The 24,335-nt window shown below is 42.7% G+C and overlaps 1 protein-coding gene across 1 annotated transcript in view; it reads right to left on the bottom strand.

Moving 5' to 3' along the window:
- Nucleotides 1-23,611, bottom strand: part of LOC141047124 (uncharacterized) — a 34,339-nt gene extending 10,728 nt beyond the window's left edge. The window contains exon 1 of the mRNA XM_073542081.1: nt 23,523-23,611. The gene's annotated coding sequence lies outside the window, so the exon portion shown is untranslated. The remainder of the gene's footprint in view (nt 1-23,522) is intronic.
- Between the last annotated feature and the right edge of the window lie 724 nt (nt 23,612-24,335).

Below are 24,335 nucleotides of genomic sequence, written 5' to 3'. Positions count from 1 at the left end.
TCCCAATTCCCCAACGAATCCAGTTCAAACTACTAACACTGACCTACAAAGCCATCCACAACCTGTTCCCTCCCTATATTTCTGAACTAATCTCCCAATATCTTCCCTCATGTAATATTCAATTCTCCCAAGACCTCCTACTCTCCTCCACACTTAATCGTTCCTCACCGCCTCCAAGATTTCTCCCGAATATCCCCCATCCTCTGGAATGCCATGCCTCAACACGTCCGATTATCCACCACCCTCAGTTCCTTCAAACAGAAACTGAAAACCCATCTTTTCAGGAAAGCTTACAGCCTGCAATAACCATTCTACCACCTCACCACCGCCCGAGCTGCCACCTCATCACCACCAGAGCTGCTGCACCCCCGACCTTCTGTCTCTTCCCCACTATCCCGTAGAATGTAAGTCCGCAAGGACAGGGTCCTCTCCCCTCTGTACCGGTCCGTCATTGTAAATTTGTTTACTGTTAACGATCTCTATAACTTTGCATGTAATGATATATATAACTTTGTGTGTAACCCCCCTTCTCATGAACAGCACCATTGAATTAATGGCGCTATATAAATAATAATAAATAGATAAGGGATAGATATGGGATAGATAGATAGATATGGGTTAGATAGATAGATAAATATGGGATAGATAAATATATAGACATGGGATAGATAGATAGATAAATAGATATAGGATAGATAGATATGGGATAGATCCATATATTTTGAATGAAATTTATTGGTTATTTTAAATTTTTGTGGAAATTCAAAAACTGAAAAGTGGGGCGTGCAATATTATTCGGCCCCTGTAACTTAATACTTTGTTGCGCCACTTTTTGCTGCGATTACAGCTGCAAGTCGCTTGGGGTATGTCTCTATCAGTTTTGTACATGGAGAGACTGAAATTCTTGCCCATTCTTCCTTGGCAAACAGCTCGAGCTCAGTGAGGTTTGATGGAGATCGTTTGTGAACAGCAGTTTTCAGCTTTTTCCACAGATTCTCGATTGGATTCAGGTCTGGACTGTGACTTGGCCATTCTAACACCTGGATATGTTTATTTGTGAACCATTCCATTGTAGATTTTGCTTTATGTTTGGGATCATTGTCTTGTTGGAAGACAAATCTTCGTCCCAGTCTCAAGTCTTTTGCAGACTCCCACAGGTTTTCTTCAAGAATGGTCCTGTATTTGGCTCCATCCATCTTCCCATCAATTTTAACCATCTTCCCTGTCCCTGCTGAAGTAAAGCAGGCCCAAACCATAATGCTGCCACCACCATGTTTGACAGTGGGGATGTTGTGTTCATGGTGATGAGCTGTGTTGCCTTTACGCCAAACATATCGCTTGGCATTGTTGCCAAAAAGATGGATTTTGGTTTCATCTGACCAGAGCACCTTCTTCCACATGTTTGGTGTGTTTCCCAGGTGGCTTGTTGCATACTTTAAACAACACCTTTTTATGGATATCTTTGATAAATGGCTTTCTTCTTGCCACTCTTCCATAAAAGCCAGATTTATGCAGTGTACGACTGATTGTTGTCCCATGGACAGACTATCCCACCTCAGCTGTAGATCTCTGCAGTTCATCCAGAGAGATCATGGGCCTCTTGACTGCATATCTGATGAGTCTTCTCCTTGTTTGAGATAGAATCATAGAATCATAGAATCATAGAATCGTAGAGTTGGAAGGGACCTCCTGGGCCATCTGATCCAACCCCCTGCTCAAAGCAGGATTCGCTAAATCATCCCAGTCAGATATCTGTCCAGCCTCTGTTTGAAGACTTCCATTGAAGGAGAACTCACCACTTCTCGTGGCAGCCTGTTCCACTCATTGATCACTCTAACTGTCAAAAAGTTTTTTCTAATATCTAATCTGTGTCTCCTCCCATTCAGTTTCATCCCATTGCTTCTAGTCTTTCCTTGTGCAAATGAGAATAAAGTTGATCCTTCTACAATGTGACAGCCCTTTAGATATTTGTAGACAGCTATTAAGTCTCCTCTCAGTCTTCTCTTTTGCAAACTAAACATTCCCAAATCCTGCAACCTTTCCTCATAAGACAGGGTTTGCCGACCGGTCACCATTCTGGTCGCTCTTTTCTGAACTTGCTCCAGTTTGTTGATGTCTTTTTTAAAATGTGGTGCCCAAAACTGGACACAATATTCCAGATGAGGTCTGACCAAAGAGGAGTAGAGGGAAATAATGACTTCACGTGATCTAGACTGTATGCTTCTGTTAATACATCCTAGAATTGCATTTGCCTTTTTTGCTGCTGCATCACACTGTTGACTCATATTCAGTCTGTGATCTATTAGTATACCCAAGTCTTTTTCACATGTGCTGTCACTTAGCCCTATTCCTCCCATTCTATATATGCTTTTTCCATTTTTATTGCCCAGATGTAGTACTTTGCATTTCTCCCTGTTAAAAACCATTCTGTTAGTTGCTGCCCACTTCTCCAGTTTATTTAAATCTTTTTGAATCCTCTCTCTCTCTTCTCTAGTATTAGCTATCCCTCCTAGCTTTGTGTCATCAGCAAATTTAATCAGTTTACCCTCAATTCCTTCATCTAAATCGTTGATAAAGATGTTGAACAATACAGGGCCCAGGACAGAGCCCTGTGGTACCCCACTTGAGACATTCTTCCAACTGGATGTGCAGCCATTTACGACCACTCTTTGGGTCCGATCACTAAGCCAGTTATGAATCCACCTAACAGTTGCCTTGTCCATTCCATACTTAATCATTTTTTCAATAAGGATTGTATGAGAGACTTTGTCAAATGCTTTGCTGAAGTCAAGATATACTATATCTACAGCATTTCCTTGATCCAACCAATCAGTGATACCGTCATAGAAGGAAATTAAGTTAGTCTGACATGACTTATTAGTTACAAACCCATGCTGACTCTGTTTAATCACTTCATTCTTATCCAGGTATTGACATACATGTTGTTTAATAATTTGTTCAAAGATCTTTCCTGGTATAGAAGTCAGACTCACCGGCCTATAGTTACCTGGGTCCACCTTCTTCCCCTTTTTGAAGATAGGAACAACATTTGCTCTTCTCCAGTCTTCTGGCACTTCTCCTGTTCTCCAAGAATTTTCAAAGATTATAGAGAGGGGTTCAAAAATGTCTTCTGCTATCTCCTTCAGTACTCTGGGGTGTAATTCATCTGGACCTGGAGACTTGAATTCATTTAGGCTAGCTAAGTGTTTCCTCACTATCTTTCTGTTTATAGATATCCTGGATTCTTCTATTCCCTTAATAGGACAGTGAATAACAGTTGATGTTACATTTCCTTTCTGAGAGAAAACAGATGCAAAATAGGAATTTAAAAGTTCAGCCTTCTCAACATCCTGTCTTACCATTTCATCATTTTCATCCTGTAAAAATCCTATAGCATCTTTGACTTTTCTTTTACTTTTGACATATCCCCAAAATCCTTTATTATTGCTTTTGACATCTCTTGCAAGCCTCAATTCATTTTCAGCTTTAGATAATCTGATTTGTGCCCTGCAGGTTCTGCAGACAGCATTATATTCTTCTTTAGATATGCCTCCCTCTTTCCATTTTATAAACATTTTTTTCTTCCTTTTTAGCATGTGCTTAAGTTCTGTGTTCATCCATCCTGGTTTCCTTAACTGCTTCCTATTCTTCCCTCTTTTCGGAATTGTTAACAACTGTGCTTTGAGAATTTCATTTTTCAAGATTTCCCATCCTTCCTGGACATTTTTGTCTTTAAGGATATCCAGCCATTGGATCCCTCCAATTCTCTTTCTGAATCCCTTAAAATCTGCCTTTCTGAAATCTAACCTTGACGTCTGAGTCTTCACAGGTCTTTCGCCTCTAGTTATCCAAAATTCTAAAATAGCATGGTCGCTACCTCCTAGGGTCCCAGCCACTTTTACCTCCTCAACCATTTCCTCCCTGTTTATAAGGATTAGATCCAAGGTAGCAGTTCCCCTTGTTTTCTCCCTTACCTTTTGGAAGATAAAGTTGTCAGCAAGAGAGGATAAGAATTTCCTTGACCTGTTAGTTTTGCCTGAGAGAGATTCCCAACAAATGTCTGGATAGTTGAAATCTCCCATGACAACTATGTCATATTTTTTGGAGAACTTGGCCATTTGATGCATAAAGAGTTCATCCATAGCTTCAGCTTGCACAGGCGGCCTGTAGTAAATGCCTACAATGGTGTCCTTTCCATTGTTCTGTCCTTGTATTCTTACCCAAACAGTTTCCACAGAACTCCCAGTCTCTGAAGCTTCAATCTCTGTGCAGATATACGCGTTTCTAACATACAATGCGACACCCCCTCCTCGTTTATCAAGTCTGTTTCTTGCAAATAAGTTGTATCCTTCTAGTCTTGTATTCCAATCATGTGTATTGTCCCACCAAGTTTCAGTGATTCCAATGACATCATATTTCTTTTCCTGTGTTAGTAGTTCCAATTCTCCTTGTTTGTTGCCCATGCTTTGTGCATTAGTATAGAAACATTTTAGTTTGTGATTGGTTTCTCTTTCTCCAATATTTTTATTAATTAGATTCTTTCGTCTTTGTTCTTCCTTTCCACTTCTAATAGCAGAGTTCTCAATAGCATTTGTCAGGTGTATGGCTTTTTCTGGTCTTTTGCTTCCCTTCCCATGTTGTTCTAGTTTAAAGCTCTCCTTACAAGTGTAGCAAGGCGACTTCCAAATACATGCTTACCAGTCTTCGTAAGGTGCACCCCATCTCTAGCAAGTAGTCCATCGTATAAGTAGTTCACTCCGTGATCCAGAAATCCAAATCGTTGCTGACGGCACCATCGACGTAGCCAGTTGTTCACCTGCAGAATCTTATTCCACCTCCTTGTTCCATGGCCATCCACTGGGAGGATGGAAGAGAAGACCACCTGCGCTCCCAGTTCTTTCACTTTCTTGCCTAAGTCTTCAAAGTCTCTGCAGATGGTTTCCAGGTCGTTTCTTGCAGTGTCATTTGTCCCCACATGTAGTAGCAGGAATGGGTAGTCATCTGTAGGTCTGAAGAGTCCTGATATCCTGTCAGACACATCTTTAATTTTTGCACCTGGAAGACAGCACATTTCTCTTGAAGTTATATCCGGTCTGCAGATAGAGGCCTCTGTTCCTCTCAACAGGGAATCCCCCATGACCACCACTCTCCGTTTCTTCTTCACAACATTTTTCTTTCTCCATCCAGGAGGACTCTGAAGGCGTACAAGGTTGCTGCTTGTTGGCAAAGTCTTATCCTGATGTATTTCTTCATTGTTTTCCTGCGTGAGAGCCTGGTACTGGTTTCTGAGCAGTATAGGTGCTGACTGCCTCCTGATCCTCCTGCTTCTCTGGGTCACATGTCTCCATTCCTCTGTTTCTTCAGGTGCACTTCGAATTTCTTCTCTTTCTGTAACATGAAGAGATAATTCTGCTCTGTCCAAGAACTCTTCACCTTCCTTAATGATCTTCAACGTAGCTAACCTCTCTTCGAGATTTTGCAACTTTTCCTCCAACAGGGACACAAGCTTGCATTTGTGGCATGTGAAGTTTGGCTTTTCCACTGGTAAGTCTGTGAACATGTAGCAAGAAATGCAGCTCACCAAATGGCTCCTGGCTTCTTCCATCTTGAGATTTCTTAAAAACGATGAAAGATGAGCCCTGGGTTTTTCCGATTTCCTCTTTTCAGCTGCAACGGCCAAAACCCAGTGATCGTTGAGCTCGCGGAGACTCTTCACTTATCCCAGAAGGCACTGGGAATATGCAAATGATCTCCTCAAGACTCTTCCCCTGGTTTTCCGATTTCCTCTTTTCAGCTGCAACGGCCAAAACCCAGTGATCGTTGAGCTCGCGGAGACTCTTCACTTATCCCAGAAGGCACTGGGAATATGCAAATGATCTCCTCAAGACTCTTCCTCTGGTTTTGAGGTACCGCCAGATCTTGATAGATGTACAGTGGTATGATACTCCTTCCATTTCAATATGATCGCTTGCACAGTGCTTCTTGGGATGTTTAAAGTTTTGGAAATCATTTTGTATCCAAATCTGGCTTTAAACTTCTCCACAACAGTATCACGGACCTGCCTGCTGTGTTCCTTTGTCTTCATGAGGCTCTCTGTGCTTCAAACAGAACCCTGAGACTATCACAGAGCAGGTACATTTATACGGAGACTGGATTACACACAGGTGGATTATATTTATTATCATTAGTCATTTAGGACAACATTGGATCATTCAGAGATCCACAATGAACTTCTGGAGTGAGTCTGCTGCACTGAAAGTAAAGGGGCCGAATAATATTGCACGCCCCAATTTTCAGTTTTTTAATTTCCACAAAAATTTAAAATAACCAATAAATTTCGTTCAACTTCACAATTGTGTCCCACTTGTTCTTGATTCTTCACCAAAAATTTACATTTGGTATTTTTATGTTTGAAGCATGATATGTGGGAAAAGGTTGAAAAGTTCCAGTGGGCCGAATACTTTCGCAAGGCACTGTATATCCATAGATATATCTATAGATATTTCCATAGATATTTCCATAGATAGATCTATAGATATTTCCATAGATATATCTATAGATATATCTATAGATACAGTATATCTATATCGATGTTTATTAATGAACAATATGCTTCATTTTGAAAAATAAAAATATTGGCGTGGGCTCCTGCTCAATTTTCTGTGCCAGAGGGGGAAAGCCAACGGCCGGAAGCCAATATTTGTAGCCTGGGAAGGGGGCAATACTCATGGCCCCTTCCTAGGCTATGAATATCAGCCGGCAGCTGTCTTCATAGCTTTTACTAGCTACTAAAATAGGGGTCCCACAAAAAAATGACGTGGGGGTCCCCCTAAATTTTATAGCCAGAAAGGCTATGCAGACAGCTGCGGGCTGATATTCATAGCCTAGGAAGGGGCCATGGATATTGGACCCCCTAGGCTACAAATACCAGCCCGCAGCCACCCCAGAAATGGCGCATCTATAAGATGCGCCAATTCTGTCACTTAGCCCCTCTCTTCCCACTCCAGTGTAGCAGTGGGATATGTCATAATAAGGGGTTAATGTCACCTTACTATTGGAAAATGACATTAAGCCCGGTTAATAATGGAGAGGCAGTCAATAAGACGCCTGTCCATTATTAATCTTATAGTAATACAGGGTTAAATAAACACACACACATAAGAATAAAGTATTTTAATAAAATAAAACACAACACGGATATCATATTTTTTTTGCACGCCCAGATCCAAGCGACGCCCTTGGTCTCCTGTAATAAAAAGTAAAAAAATAAACAAACCGTATACTCCCTGTCCGGCACAGTTCAATTAATAACGAGTGTGCCACGACGATCTCCCCTATAAAACAGTGACATCAGGTGATGTCACTGCTCTATAGGGCCTCCCAGTGATGAACTGACAGGAGACAATGGCTCCTGCAGTGCATCATTGAGGTTACATGAGTTCAGGCTCTCACTTTACAGCAATGCTGCATGAGAATTAGGGTTAGGGCTAGGGTTACGGGACCTCTGTCCCGGCGGCGGAGGAATACACAGCGGAGGATTACCTCCGCCTGGTATTTCATTGCTGGGGCCCCTGGAGAGCGGACGCATCAGCTGATGCGACTGCTCTACACGGGAGATCGTCGTGGGACCCTCATTATTATCTGGACTACAGCGGAAAGGTGAGTCTAGGTCGCTTTATTATTTTATTTTTATTACAGGAGATTGATGGCTTCGGGGAATTAGGTGATTGGTAAGTATGTACTCTATGTTATGTGTTGTATGTTCTATATGTTGTATGTTCTGTATGGGTTTTTTTTTTACATTCAACACATTAGCTGGATGATGGGACTACTACTGGCCCATCATTGGCTAATGTGTCACTCATTGACAGTGTAGCAGGCCCATAGGACGATGCCTGCCTGCATACACATGAACGTAAACACACACCCCCGCACAGTCCCGGCACCACCCGCACAGAATGCAGATGCCCCCCCGCACAGCCCTGGCTACACCCGCACAGCCCGCCCACCCCCCGGCACAGCCGGCAGACCCCCGCATGGCCCGTCCACCCCCCGCACAGCCAGCAGACAGCCCACAGATCCGCACACAGCCGGCAGACAGCTCGCAGGCCCGCCTACCCCCCGCACAGCCGGCAGACAGCCCGCAGGCCCGACAACCCCCCGCACAGCCGGCAGACAGCCCGCAGACCCCCGCACGGCTCGTCCACCCCCCCGCACAGCCAGCAGATTATTATTATTTATTTATATAGCACCATTGATTCCATGGTGCTGTACATGAGAAGGGGTTACATACAAATTAGAGATATCACTTACAGTAAACAAACTAACAATGACAGACTGATACAGAGGGGAGAGAGGACCCTGCCTTTTCGGGCTTACATGCTACAGGATGGTGGGGAAGGAGACAGTAGGTTGGTGGGTTGCAGCAGTTTCAGTGTTGGTTGAGGTGATATCACCGGTAGAGGTGAGAGAGAAGGAGGTAGCGGGGTCATTGCAGGCTGTAGGCTTTCTTGAAGAGATGGGTTTTCCGGTTCCGTCTGAAGGATCCAAATGTGGTTGATAGTCGGACTTGTTGGGGCAAAGAATTCCAGAGAATAGGGGCTATTCTGGAGAAAAGTCTTGGAGACGGTTGGATGAGGAGCGAATAAGTGTGGAGGAGAGAAGGAGGTCTTGGGAGGACCGGAGATTACGTGAGGGAAAGTATCGGGAGATTAGTTCAGAGACATATGGGGGAGACAGGGTATAGATGGCCTTGTAGGTCAGTATTAGTAATTTGAACTGGATACGCTGAGGGAATGGGAGCCAGTGAAGAGATCTGCAGAGGGGAGAAGCGGAGGAGTAGCGAGGAGAGAGATAAATTAGTTGGGCGGCAGAGTTAAGGATGGACTGGAGAGGTGCGAGGGTAATAGCAGGGAGACCACAGAAAAGGATGTTGCAGTAGTCGAGGCGGGAGATGATGAGGGCATGCACAGATAGCCTGCAGAACCCTGCACGGCCCGCCCCCCACACAGCAGCCCGCAGACCCCCGCATGGCCTGTACACACCTTGCACAGCCGGCAGACAGCCCGTCCACTCCCTGCACAGCCCCGTCCACCCCCCACACAGTCCCATCACTCTTGATGGGTGAGGAGACAGATGAAGCAGAGTGACGGGGCTGTGACGTGTTGGGGAGCACCGCCCACACACTACTGTGACTCTTGATGAGTGACAGCAGTGTGTTGATGCTGGGTCACATCAATTTCCAGAGTCAGGAAATTGACGTGACATCAGCGGATGTTAGCGGCGGCTGCAGCCTGGGGGTCACGTGACCCGGACTCAGCCGCCCGCAAAGCTCCGCTCACAGGTAGAATTGGCAACGCAAGGTAATTACAAAAATCATTAGGAGCCCTGGGGGATACAATGGCGGTTTACTAAAAAGTAGTAGACAACCCCTTTAAATTGTCCATAAAAATAGCAAGCTATGTAGAAAACTTTAATTATTTACCAAGACAATGACAGTTCACAGTCTAATAGAAAACCTTGTTGGATGAGCCAGTAGTGTGCGGTGTTCAACTGTTTGTTCATTCTGCCTCCCAATTATCAAATAAAAAGAAACCAATCAATGTTATGTAGGCGAAAATAATACCAATTCTCATCTCACAAAAAACAAGTCCCCACTCAGGTCCATCATCTGTCAGTGGAAAAACAGAGGTTCCCACACTATTAGTGGCTCAAAGGCTGTTGCAAAGCAACAAGGTTTCTATAACCCAATCCAGCAAAATCCGCTCTCACTTCGGAGTCTTGCAGTGTGCGCAAACAACATTTAGGATCCCTGTATTTAGCAATATTATAGTGAGAAGAATCCACTTAATTTGCGGTGTCTCCTGGAGCACAATCTGGGCACTATGTGCTGGGTAAGAAAATGGCAAATGTGTAATTTTCACTCCGACATCCACTGCGTGTTAATTTCCAGAAAGTTGCTGTGGAGTCAAAATATTCACTCCTCCTACACACGTGGTCAATGTTGTTGGTGCCCCTCGTTTACTGACAGAAAAACCCACAATGGCCACAGAAATAACTTGAATTTGACAAAAGTAATAATAAATCAAAAATCTATTGTAACGTTCCACCATGTGAGTGGACGGGGATTACCCACTTTGCAGGTCTTGGAGGTAAACACTGGCACATTCAGGGTTAAAACGAGTCCTTTCGGTTTATTTGCTCCATAAACCTCACAGTAACAAAACACGGTTTCCAGCCTTCACAGCAGTCAAAAGCAACATAAACAGTCCTTAGCTGGGCTGTGTTACCTCAGGCCACACAGGCCAGGGCAATGTCCATAGCAGAGCTCTATCTGCAGCCAGACACAGGAATAGCCTTTAGCTCAGGCGAAAGCAAGCATAAAATGTCCATTACTTCAGGCTCAGTCCTGGAGCCTCAGCTTATCCCTCCTCACATACAGCCAGTATACATAGGCCTCACCGGGTCAGCAGCCTCAGCACGTGGTCTTCAGGAAGGTAGCACACCTTCCTCCACCTAGGCCTACCGGGACCTTCCACATGACCCAATCAGATCCATGTGCTCTCTCTCATGTGACCAGACCTCAGGTACCTTATATGGTCCATAATCACACCCACAGGTGATCACATGGCTATGACCTCACTAAAGGTCCTATTACACACAGCCACACATATACTTTATTATAACACTCTTAAACACACCCCTGGATGGGTTTGTAGGTAGCTCTCGCTGACACAGTGTAACAACAGCTCAGCAGTGCCTCTGCTGATCAAGACACATATTCCAGCTTCCATCCCAAGGCCACCTACCTTAGGATACATAACGGTCATTCAGCATCCTATACCCATTACCACAATGGATATGTCTGTAGGCCCGTCCTGGGACACCCACACAGCGCCCCCTAGCGGACATAGTGGTCACTACACCACACTATGTAAATGAACAAATGAAAGTCAGACATTGCTTTTCAACCAGGCTTCCATAGAATTTAAAAAAAAAACTCATGAAATAGGCCTGGACAGAAATTATGGTACCTTTAACTTAACCACTTCGTGACCGCCAATGGTAGATAAACATCAGCGCTAGCAGGGCTTTGTGCAACGCCGACATTTGTCTATGGTCGGCGGTTTTGTGCTCATCGGGACCCCATGTACCTTATAACAAGGGTATTCCGCCGCACAACGCTTCCTGTGACCCCCGCGCGCATCGAAACCTGATCGGTACAGGTCTTTATGACATCAGCATCACACCAGCCAATGAGACAAATCACTAGGAGAGTTTGTTGTAGCAATGAACTTTCCCGGGCGATCTGCCCCATAAAAACGCTGTTTCTCCTCAGATCTCCTGTCAGTGAGAGATTAGAGGAGAAACAGTGTTACAAGTGCTGCTGCCAACAGCTGTGTCAGTCAGCGATTGTGCTATAAAGTAAAAAATACAAATAAGGCAGGTTAGGGTTAGTGCTATAGTTAGGGTTAGTGTTGGGGCTAAAGTTAGTGTTTATTCTAAAGTTAGGGGTAGGGTAAAGAATTAGGCTTTTCTAAATTGTCTCCCCAATAATTTGATCACGTCAGTCACGTCGTAGTTTTCTATTTACAAAAAAAAAATAAAAACAAATAAAATGTCCCGTCAGTATTATAGTGCAGAGGAGGCTTATGCACTTTTATGTTCTGACAGTGAAGAAAGTGCAGTGTCAGATGGCGATGTGGATTTCGAGGGCTTTAGTAGCAGCGACAGTGATAGCTCAGAAATGAGCAGTGATTCTGGTCCATCCTCACACACAAGGACCAGTACAACAAGAAGGACAAATAGCGCTTCTGGAGAAATGTCTCCAACTCAGGGAACAATGCCCAGTACTAGCGCTGTCCCTAGTGCTCGTGACTTGGCGCACACCAATGTCCAAGGGGCTTTGCCTCTTGATGTAGCATTTCCCAGATGGGAGGCTTCAGATTCGGCTACTCCATTCATCCCTAATTTTAATGCCATTCCTGGTATAAATGTGGAGGTGGAAAATTTTGCACCAATTAATTTTTTTAATTTGTTTCTGACAGATAGCTTGCTAGAGCATATTAGCCTACAAATTTATATACGTCCCAATTCATCAGCCAGAATCCACCATCCTATTATGCTCGGTCAAATTTATGGACACCAACTAATGTCCTAGAAATGAAAACATTTTTAGGACTTACATTCACTATGGGGCTTGTTAAAAAAATGACCATTCTGTCCTATTGGTCCAATGGCCCTGTTCAAGCCACCCCTATGTTTTCTGCCGTTCTTCCTAGGACCCGTTGTAAAATGCTCATGAGATTTTGGCATTTTAACGACAATAATCAATACCTGCCCAGAAATGTCCCAGAACATGACAGACTATTCAAAATCAGACCCATCATCGAAGACTTGACAGAAAAGTTCTTAAAGCTCTACACCCCAACAGTAAACATTTCCATTGATGAGTCCCTTGTAAAATTCAAAGGAAGACTGCACCTCAAGCAATTTTTTCCTTCTAAGAGGGCAAGGTTCGGAATAAAGCTCTATAAAATGTGCGAGAGTTCAACCGGATACACATCAGCTTTTCACATTTATGAGGGGAAAGATAGCCAACTAAACCCACCAGGATGCCCTACTTATCTGGGGACATCTGGAAAAATGGTTTGGGAGCTGATAACTCCATTTTTACAAAACGGCTACAATCTGTATGTTGACAACTACTACACCAGCATACCCCTATTTAAGTCTGTTTGAACATAACATAGGGGCTTGTGGGACCATTCAAAAAAACCATCAGGGGTTTCCACAATCATTGGTCAGCAAAAAGTTCCGAAAGGGGCAGTCAGGGGCTTTACACAATGGAGAGCTGCTTGTCCTTAAGTATAAGGATAAAAAAGATATTTTTATCCTGAGCTCGATCCACACAGATGCCACAAGGGCCACTGCAGACCAACAGGGATCCACTACTCCAAAACCTGTGTCTGTCATTGACTACAACAAATATATGGGGTGTGGACCTTGCAGATCAGGTTCTACAGCCATACCAGGAATCAAGAAAATCATATATCTGGTATAAAAAGTTAGTCATGTATTTGTTGCAGGTGGCCACATATAATTCTTTTGTGTTATACAAAAAATCCAGAAATGCAGATACTTTCCTTGATTATCAGGAAAAGGTCACTGAAAATCTTGTTTTTGAGAATTTTGTCCCCGCCAATCCTTTAGAATGTGAAGATGTCAGAAGACTCACTGAGCGACATTTTATTGCACTCATCCCAGTAACTGAAACAAGAAAGAACCCCAGAGAAGATGTCGTGTATGTTCCTAGAGAGGAATGAGGCATGATCCCCGCTATTATTACCCACAATGCCCATCACTGCCAGCCTTATGCCTCCATGACGGCTTTACAATCTTCCACACAGAACCGCGTTTTTGAACTGTTTTGACATTCAAGCATTTGGTTTATTTAGTGACAGACACATTTGAGTAGAGCTGACTTAACAATTTCCGGGGGTAGGTGGGGGGAGGTCTCCAGAGACACAAGCTGGGCACAATATATTGGACACTACAATGACATTTTTGCAATTTTTGCTCTAAAACTTCCACTACGTGTTTCTGGAAATCATCCATGTAGTGAAAATGGTCACTATATCCATAGATGAATTCCCAGAGGGGTGTCATTTCCAAAATGGGGTCACTTCAGGGGGGATTCTGTTGTTCTGGCACTTAGCGGCTCTCCAAAGTGTCATAACAGCAGAATCCCCCTGAAGTGACCCCATTTTGGAAATGACACCCCTCTGGGAATTGAAAATGACCCCCCTCTGCGAATTCATCTCTGGGTGTAGTGACCATTTACCTATCTACCTATTTTCCAATGTAAAATCTGAAGATAAAACAACATTTTAGTGGTAAAAATGTAATTATTTTTTCTTCACTGCCCAATGGTATAATTTTCTATGGAACAGCTGTGGTGTCAGTATGCTCACTGCATCACTAGAATTCATTCAGGGAAGTATTTTGGTAAAATGCGGTCACATTTCGTGGCTTATGCTGTTCTGGCACCTCAGGGGCTCTGACAATGTGACATGTCACCCACAAACAATTCCATCAAAATCTGCTCTCCAATACGGACCTCCTTCCCTTCGGAGCTCTGCCATGCGCTCAAACAGTTGTTTACCCCCACATATGGGGTGTCAGAATACTCAAGACAAATTGCAAAACAATTTTTTTGTGGAAAAAATATGTTTTTTTTATTTTCACGGCTCTATGTAATTAACTTCTGTGAAGCACTTGGGGGTTCAAAGTGCCCACCTCACGTCTAGATAAGTTCCTTGGGGAGGGTTTTAGTTTCAAAAATGGGGTCACTTGTTGGGGTTTCCACTGTCACCCACAAACAATTCCTGCAAAATATGCTCTCCAATATGGCGCTCCTTCCCTTCTAAGCATTGCCATGCGCCCAAACAGTAGTATTCTCCCACATATGGGGTATCTACGTGTTCAGGAGAAATTGCATGGAGCAATTTCTCCTGTTTCCCTTATGAAAATGCAAAATATGGAGCTAAAAAGATTTGTGAAAAATTGTATTTTTATTTTTTTTGGGGGGGGGGGGCGTGGCCAGCGTCTGAGCTGTATGGAAGCCTGAGCTCTGTGCTCCTCTCCAGGGCAGCCTACCAAGCGCTATTAATAAGCGATTTATGAGCCAGGACTAACAGCAAACTTGTGGGAACCTCCATAAATACCAGCGGTGCCCCCACATTATAGATCCGCTCAGTAAAAGAGCAGGAAAAGCAAAGAAGCTGGAGCGCTCTCCCCTCATGCTGAGGAGCCAAGATGGCGCCCGCCTCACAGCAGCCACAGCCTGCAGCCCCAGCCTGAGCGGCACACAGCAGCTGAGAACACCACAGAGATTGAGACATGCAGCGTTCAAGTCGGGGGGTAAGTCTACACCCACCCCTGCTAAAACCGCCGCTCTACAGGCCAGAGAAAGTGGCAATTTTTACAATAAAAGCAGAGCTGAGGAGAGGGGAGCGAAATACCGCGAGATTGACCGGGGGACAGACGGGACTACGCAGCAGATACGCAAATTGCGTAACTTAAGCACAAATCTTGCGCAGCCTGTGAAATCTAGTGCAGCAGCAACGATGACCGCTGCTATGGAGGACACAAACCTAATAAGGAGCTCCTCATCTTGCCCCGACATTTCTAATATATCAGACACCCCTCTAACGCCATTACAGAGGGAACTGTCCCCCTCCTCACTGAATAGCCGCAGATTTAGTAGCAGCTCGGCTGAGCTGCAACAGGAAATACAAATGGAGGACTCTTGTCCCACTGATGACCCTATACCAGAGAACATTTTACATGTATTAACAGAGGTAGAGGCTACCAGCAATGCAGCCTCAGAATTATTCATAAAAAATATGCTGTGCCTTTTTGCAAAGACATTCCAAAAACAACTGGAGGGTTACAATACAAACCTCCAAAATAATATAGACAGCTTGGGCCAGAGAGTGGACCACTTAGAGTCCAAAATGGAGGAAATGGTCAAATCCCACAATACCTTGATAGACGAACATTATGCCTTAGAAAAAGAGGTTACTTTCTTAAAATCAAGGTTGATAGAGCAAGAAGACAGAAGTAGAAGAAATAACCTTAAATTCAGGGGAATACCTGAAAATGTTAAAGACAGAGACCTTAATGCTTATGTGCAAAAGTTGCTTCATACCATGCTCCCAGGGGCCACCAAAGGGGATCTTTTAATGGAACGTATACACAGACTACCCAAGTCCAAGTATGCCCCAGATAGAGCCCCACGGGACGTTATTGCATATTTCCACTATTTCCTGACAAAGGAGGACATCCTGAGGAAAAGTAAGCAATCACCCACCTTACCAAGGCCATATGAGGATATTAGGATTTTTGCAGACTTTTCAAAAGCTACCTTGCAGAAGAGGAGAGACTTCTTTCCAATTACTGCACACTTGAGGAAACACAAGATTTTATATAGATGGGGCTTTCCTACAAAAATTTTAGTCATGAAGGGAAACACCACTTTTGCCTTGTCTAACATTGATAATTGTAACAGATTTTTCCAAGATTTAGGTATCCCTCCATTGGAGACTCCATCATTAACATCACCCTACAATCAAGAGAGGAGCAACCCTTCGCAGCAGCCGAGGCGCCTTTCCCAGTCCTGGACCATACATAAGAAAAGATAATGGACTTGGTGGTACTGACCCTGGCTCTAGGCCTGAACTCTCTCTTTTTCACCCCCCACGTGCTAACTGAGAGATCTTCTCTCGGTACCATTTCTTTTGAGAAATCCAATTTGTCTTGTTAACAAGTTTTGTTCTGTTCTAGGTTGTAACATGTTTTTATTCACAGGCACACCAGGCACTAACAAAAAATCATTAGAGAAATCTCATACCTTTTGGATGTATGTTCAGGTGAAATACTCTACTTCATTGAATTATTTAATGCATATTTTTCTTCCTGATATAGCATGGAGTTGAAAGTTCTGTCATTTAATGTAAATGGAATTAATAGTCCTTTCAAAAGATTTGCTTTGTGGAAGGAGATTAAAAGATTGAAGGCCAATATTGCAATGATACAAGAAACACACCTTCTAGAAATTGATAATATAAGATTCAAAAATATAGACTACCCTCAGATTTTCTTTTCTAATAATGAAGGAAGGAAGAAAGCCGGGGTAGCCATTGCCTTCCACAAAGATTTGCCATTAGTAATTTCAGATATATATAGGGATAACAAAGGCAGACACCTTGCCATCAATTTTACTTTGGAAGGTGTGGAGTATACGGTAGTAAATGTATACACACCCAATGTGAGACAAATCAGCTTTCTCAATAAGGTCAAAAAGAAATTACCCAATTTCAGTAGGGGGCAAATCATATGGGGAGGGGATTTCAACTGTATGGTCAACCCAGATACAGATTGCTCATCTGCAGCTCCATATTATAGGAGCGTGAATCTAGGAACGTGGTTGGGAGACTCCAATTTACATGATAGTTGTAAAATATTGAACCCTACTTCAAAAGAGTACACTCGATTTTGCCCACATAACAAATCTTATACTAGAATAGATCATATATTCACCAACTTCTCACTACTGGACTCGTACATAGATTTTCAAACTGGCCCCATTACATGGTCAGATCATGCTCCAATTCTACTGACTTTACGTATTTCTTCATTGACTCCAAAACAATACAATTGGAGATATAGCAAATTTGTTGTAGACTCCCCAGAGAATATATCATTAACAAGGAATGTCCTAACGAACTATTTTAAAGAGAATAACTCCTAGGAGATCACACCTGAAACATTATGGCTGGCACACAAATGTGTCATCAGAGGCCACTTAATTCAGATGGCCTCGAGACAGAAGAGGGCAAGAGAGAGCCAACAGAAAATATTGCTAGAGCAAATCCAAAAATTAGAACACCAAGCCAAGGCAGATAAAAATGTTGCTAAATATAACGAACTATACTCCCTTAGACTAGAACTCAGAAATCTCCTCATAAACTTATATGAGAAAAAGACTCTGTTTAATAGAGCAGGGTTTTATGTAAATAATAATAAACCCTCAAAAAATATGGCAAATAGGTTCAAACCTATAAACAAAAAACATTTAATCAAAAAAATAATCCAAAACTCAAGGAATATAGAAAAGCCAAAAGATATAGCCCTGGCCTTTGAGAATTATTATTCAAAGTTTTACAACATAGGAGAAAATGGAGCTCATCCCTCTCCTACAGCAGAGATAATAAATAATTTCCTGGGAAAGGTAAAATTGGGATCTTTGTCTCTAGAGCAGAGGGAATCACTTGATGCACCCTTTTCTGAAGGTGAGGTCTCTTTTGCAGTAAGCAACCTTAAAAGTGATAAAGCTCCAGGTCTGGACGGCTTTCCCATAGAGTACTATAAAGAATTTCAAAAGGATCTTATCCCACACTTAACAAATGCCCTGAATTTTATAAAATCAAAAGGAACGTGCAATGCAGACATGCTGAGAGCCACAATAGTGGTGATTCCCAAGCCAGACAAGGACCCGACCAAAATTGAAAATTATAGGCCCATTTCCCTCCTAAATGCAGACATCAAGGTTTATGCAAAAATACTGGCAGAAAGAGTGCAGGATGTTATTCCATACCTCATACATCCCGATCAAGTCGGTTTTGTAAAATCTAGACAAACTTCAGATAGTTCTAGAAGTGTTCTGCACCATATACATTCATGTAACAAAAATAAAATTCCCAGCTTGTTTGTGGCACTTGATGCTGAGAAGGCCTTTGACCGTATTAACTGGGCCTATGCATTCACAGTATTAGAGAGGATGGGCTTTGGTGAGGAGATGTTGAGGAGTATTCGAGCTTTGTACTCTCGGCCGTCTGCCTCTGTACTGGTCAACAGCACGATGTCAAATTCTCCATAACAAATGGGACAAGACAGGGATGTCCTCTGTCCTCAATTATTTTTATCCTGAGTCTGGAGCCTTTGGCTCAATTGATAAGGGACTCTGATGAGGTACACGGTGTACAGCCGAGAGGCTCAGAGCATAAGATAAATCTTTATGCAGATGACATCATACTTACACTAACAAATCCAGTTGACTCACTGAAAAAGATCTGGGACATTATAGATTTGTTTGGCTCTGTCTCATACTACAAACTTAATGCAAAGAAAACTAACGTCTTATCACTTTGTATTTCAGCTTCCATTAAACAGCAATTAAGAGACAAGTATCCCTTTAACTGGGACAGTGCTAAGATCCCATATTTAGGAATTTGGCTTACAGGTAACCCCACACATATTAGTGAGACAAATATAGATCATCTTTTGCAGTCTCTCGACCTTAAGTTGAGGGAACTGTCAAAAACCCCGGTCACATGGATGGGTAAAATAGTGTTATACAAAATGTTCTGCCTTCCTAAAGTCCTGTTCCTATATAGGAATGTCCCTCTGCCCATATCCATACAATCCATACAAAAATTAACCCACCAGATGAATAAGTTTATTTGGAATAACCGGAAACCTAGAGTGAAGAAACGTACATTACTCAAATCTAAAGAAAATGGGGGAATAGCTCTTCCAGATCTGGAGGCATACTATTTTGCCACTGTGACTGAATTAACAAAAAGTTGGTTCACGGAACAGACTGAACTGGAATGGCCAAAAATTGAAAGGGATATGATGCCCAACAGGGAACCAATTATGTTTATATCATACTTTCTTTTGCACAGAAAAGAGATTGTGAATATAGATAATCCAATACTCAGAGCCTCTATGTTGTGTTGGTCACACTTGTGTAAAGGAAAATCTAATGTTTCCCCTTTTTCAACTGAAAAATTGAGACTCCCCTTTTTGTCTCCTGTCAGGACTTCCTTAAGACCTATGTTCGACAGTTGGGCAAAGTTTCCAATCACTTTTGTGGATGACTTGTTGGATAATAACAGAGTCATGCCCTTTGAGCTGGTTAAGACCAGATTTGGAATTCCTAATACGGAATACATGAAATATCTTTTGCTCAAGGAGGAATACAATAAATATAAGAAATACTTCTGCAGAGTGGTTTTGATTAACCACACTATTTATAATTTTTTATTTAGCATGTCCCCCAGACATGGGAGCTATCTCAGACCTCTGTATAACAGCTTGACTGGCAAGGACACCATCACTAATGAGGGATGCTTTGAGAAATGGGAAACAACTCTGCAGAGACAGATATATATCCCTCAATGGACTTCATCTCTTAAAATTGCGGTTAAATCTACGAGGTGCATGAACATACTTGAAACACACTACAAGTTAATTCACAGATATTACCTCACCACAAATAGACTCAGGCACTTTGGAGGGGGGGTTCTGGAACGTGTTGGCGTGGTTGTGGATCTCAAGCAGATTTACTTCATGTCTTTTGGGGATGTCCTATATTGAAGCTATATTGGCTTAAAGTTTTTGACTTACTTTCACTCATATGTAATTGGCGTATTCAGCCACAGCCTGCTTTAGCTTTGCTACTCATAGACATACACAGACTTAAAAAGGAAAAGTTCCTGGCCGCTCACATTCTTATGTCCGCAGCTTTCCTCATAGCGAAAGGTTGGAACAGTAAGCAACCTCCAGATATTGTCACGCTTATTATGCTGATAGATAAACACTGTGTTTATGAGAGGATTCACTACATTAACAATATATCAATAAAGTTATTTGATGAAAGGTGGTATAGATGGGTGGAACTCAAGCCCAAAATAGAAGATTTCATATCCTGAACTTTTATTTTCTTTTTTTTTTTTTGATTCATGATGTGCCAAAATTTCATATATCTAGGTGCCTAGTGTACTTTTGTAAAGGTTCTTTATTTTTCTTCCTTTTTTTTTTTTTTGTATTATTATGTTTATTGTTTACCGCACTTATTTCAAGTGTTGATAAGATTGTAATGTCATTACACTGTGATGTATTGCTTTACATCACTCAAAATTCATTTGGATGTGATTGTATAAATGTATGCCTTACATTTTTGCTTATTACTCTGAAAACCTCAATAAAAATATTGTTTAAGAAAAATTGTATTTTTTTTTATTTCCACGGCTCTACATTATAAACTTCTGTGAAGCACCTGTGGGTTCAAGGTGCTCAATACACATCTGGATAAGTTCCCTAAGGGGTCTAGTTTCCAAAATGGTGTCACTTGTTGGTGGTTTACACTGTTTAGGCACATGAGGGTCTCTCGAAATGTGACATGGCAACCACTAATTATTCCAGCATATTTTACATTCAAAAAATCAAATGGCGCTCCTTCCCTTCCGAGCCCTGCTGTGCGCCCAAACAGTAGATTTCCCCAACATATGGGGTATCGGCATGCTCAGGAGAAATTGCAAAACAAATTGTATAGTCCATTTTCTCCTATTACCCTTGCGAAAGTAAAAAAAATTAGGTCTAATGGAAAATTTTTGTGATGGTGGGATCTGACACTGATGTTCCGTGAGCTTGAAGTGCACCTTTTGTTTAGAAGTTTTTCTGGGCTCTTTTGTTACCATCCGTATTATCCATCTCTTTGATTTGCCATGAATTTGACTCCTGTGGCCACGTCCAGGGAGGTTGGCTACAGTCCCATGGAGCTTACATTTCTGAATATTATGTGCAGCTGTAGTCACAGGAACATCAAGCTGCTTGGAGATGGTCTTATAACTTTTACCTGTAACATGTTTGTGTATAATTTTCTTTCTAATCTCCTGAGACAACTCTTTCCTTCACGTCCTCTGGTCCATGTTGAGTGTAATACACACCATGTCACCACACAGCACAGGGAGTATCTGTAGCCTCTATACAGGCCACTCACTGATTCCAGGATTGTAGACACCTGTGATGCTAATTAGTGGACACTCCGCGATTTATCATGTCCCTTTTGTCACATTATTTTCAGGGAACCACCATTTCTGTCCAGGCCTATTTCATGAGTTTTATTTATTTTTTAATTCTGTGGAAGCATGGTGGAAAAGCAATGTCTGACTTTCATTTGTTCACAGATTTTTGATAGATTATTACTTTTGTCAGATTCAAGTTATTTCTGTGACCATTGTGGGTTTTTCTGTCAGTAAACGAGGGGTACCAACAATTTTGACCCCGTGTGTATAGATTATAACTCTCAGTGAATTAATTAATAACATGGAATCACTTTATGGGGATTTCTACTATTCTGGTTTTCTGTCATTTAGTTATATTAGGGCTTCTGCATATAATGTGTCCAATCTCATCTGGGATCTGTTCCTGCTGTCCAGCTGGAGTAATCTGCTCCCTACTTAAGCCAATTGGAAAGTACCACACCCTACTAAAGCTCAAAGTACATGGCCGGAATCTGCCAGATACAGCGCTGTTCTCCTCTGGTTCAGTCCTCTGTGCTCAGCTTGCGGCTTGTGTATTTGTTTCCTGCTGTGACCGTGGCCCGTTTACTGACTACTCTTGTGTCTTCTGATTCTGTATTCTGTCCTTCTGGTTCTGACCCAGCTACCTGACTATTCTTCTTGCCATCTAACACCACAGAATAGCAGGTAACACCATAGTCCAAGCCTAGGGGTCCCAGTGTAAGTCCAGATTCCATGTGAGGGTGTTAAAGGGCAATGAGCAAGGCAATCTTTGGGATATGGAAAGCAGAGAAGATAGTGCCAACCAGCAAAATGTCACCGGCGATGGCGGCGCCTGCACAGTAGCATCTATAAGTAAGTGATAGAGGTTACTGGACAGGGGCCACTGGTGTCATTTTGCTGGATGTAATTTTTTTTCTAAGCCTCACAATAGCCACAATATTATAGGCATTATCAGCAATAATATCAATGCTATTATATGCATTATGTAACAATGGGGGCAGGTCAGTGAGGGATCAGCGACCTGTCATAAGCCAATACAGATGAATATGTAATCAGAGCACCGCATAAAGCCCCGCCCACAGCCCCGCCCCAGAACACGAGAATCTCATTAGCTGAAAACTACAAATACAGATTACACAACAGTAAACCAGAGTTGCCCTCATTTATGGTGGAGCATTGGAGCTACTATGAATCCTGAGCAGAAGATTAGAGAAAATAATATTGCTCCCCATTTCAGGAGAGATTGTGCAGTAATCTGAATTCCTTAGGATCAAAAACAATGTAATTTATGATGTGGAGTGAATCCATGACACCAGGGCTGGAGCCAACACATCTCCTGCAGGCGGGAATAAATGTATATTACAGCCCTCAGCCACGCACAGCTTAGAGAGGAGAGTTGTGAAATACTCGCCAGGATTCGAGTACCGTGAGTACCAAATCCTAACGAGTATACTCGCTCATCCCTAGGAACCATGAGACATTCAGCAGCACAGAAGGGAGAGAAGATTCATCCGATAAGATCTCAGGGATCTAGGAAGCCAACAGCATCATTACCCTCCGCTTTCTCTTACAGGCCCAGCATAAGATTTTTCTTCAAGTGATTTTTTAACCTGTCAGCACATTCTACGTACGCTGTCATTTGGCTTTATAGTTTAGAAGGCTCTGGCCGTTACCTGTCTAATTCCTGTCTCTTTGTCTGGAGAATAAACTTTAGGATTTCTATGCAGCTGCAGCTCCAGTCTCGATGAGCGGCAGCAGCGATGGGTGTTGATGCGAGAGACTCGTGCAAGTTTCTTGCATCACACACAGTAGTGTGATCCCGGCCTAACTTTGCATTCAGTGTGACTCTTTAAGCACGCACTCGGCCTATATTGGGTCAGGAAGAAGCAATCACATAGATCTCGCTTTAAGGGATCACCCTCACACTAATCCCAGGGGGTAGGTGGATCCTCCAGGTTGTAAGTTCTATAGAAAAGGGCTTTCAATGCCCAAAGTCATTTGAACAGTTTTGGGTGGAGGAGAATGTTGTGGTCTAGAGGCAAAATGGTGATCATGGTAATACGGCCGGACTACACCACCGATAAAGCAGCCACAGCCGGTGACTGAGAGGAATCTGTGACTTCTCTGCATTCAGTGGTTACTACTCACCTGGGTAGTCATATGTGGGAATCTCCTCTTTACACCACTCATCACCCCTCACATATGTCTCTGTAGTATTAATATGGGTCAGATCTTCACCCTGAAAAAAATATTGTAAAAGTCACCGACAGATGGAGAAGTCCCATCTATGATCAGCTCTAATCCTGCCATCTCCACCGCTCTCATTACACAAGTATAAAACATATAATACTGGTGGATAAAACAAGACTGAGCACAAGACCTTCACAGCCATCTACACATCATAGGGGAGATCTCCTGACACCTTCTCTCCATCTACCTGATGATCCTGAGGAGCACTGGGATCTTCTTGGCTACAGTCCTGTGGAAGAAGAGGATGGGGACATCTCTCTGGTGTTCTCCTCTTACTGGATAGATCTGGAGGAAACACATACAGGGACTGAATTCATTCTCTACATACAGATAATTATAGGCCGTGTGTATTTAGTCCTGTCTATTACCTGGTGATGTGAGGGGCTGGGGAACCTCCATTATGACGTTCTTGTACAGATCTCTGTGTCCTTCTAAATACTCCCACTCCTCCATGGAGAAATAGACAGCGACATCCTGACACCTTATAGGAACCTGACACATACAATGATACCGTCATCCCCCGATCCCTTCATAGTGTTACTGTATAATGTCCCAGCATTCCCAGCAGTGTCACCTCTCCAGTCAGCAGCTCAATCATCTTGTAGATGAGGCCTAAGATCTTCTGGTCATTGATGTCCTCATGGATCAGGGGGTGAGGTGGAGGCCCCGTGATTGGGCTCAGGGGTCTTCCCCATCCCTCAGACACAGGGT

Source organism: Dendrobates tinctorius, unplaced genomic scaffold (assembly GCF_039654945.1).
Source record: "Dendrobates tinctorius isolate UK_male_01 unplaced genomic scaffold, ASM3965494v1 ptg000126l, whole genome shotgun sequence".
Lineage (NCBI taxonomy): Eukaryota > Metazoa > Chordata > Amphibia > Anura > Dendrobatidae > Dendrobates > Dendrobates tinctorius.
Note: the sequence above shows the minus strand (reverse complement) of the source record. Positions and strands in the feature narration are given on the sequence as shown.